The sequence below is a fragment of the Arachis ipaensis genome, chromosome B06, assembly GCF_000816755.2.
Source record: "Arachis ipaensis cultivar K30076 chromosome B06, Araip1.1, whole genome shotgun sequence".
NCBI lineage: Eukaryota > Viridiplantae > Streptophyta > Magnoliopsida > Fabales > Fabaceae > Arachis > Arachis ipaensis.
Window position 1 is genome coordinate 56,161,516 of NC_029790.2, and position 262 is coordinate 56,161,777.

Here is a 262-nt window from a genome sequence, read left to right on the forward strand (position 1 = left end):
GCCCATAGTGCATCTCCTAACCGGAGGCTCCAATCCTTTCTTTGTGGATTGACCACTTTCTCCAAAATCCTCTTAATTTTCCGATTGGACACTTCCGCTTGTCCATTTGTTTGCGGATGATAAGCAGTAGCAACCTTATGCGACACTCCATAGTGCTTGAGTAATACTTCTACTTTCCTGTTACAAAAGTGGGATCTTTGGTCGCTCACGATTGCTCGTGGCGACCCATAACGGCATACAATGTGATTCCTAATGAAAGAAA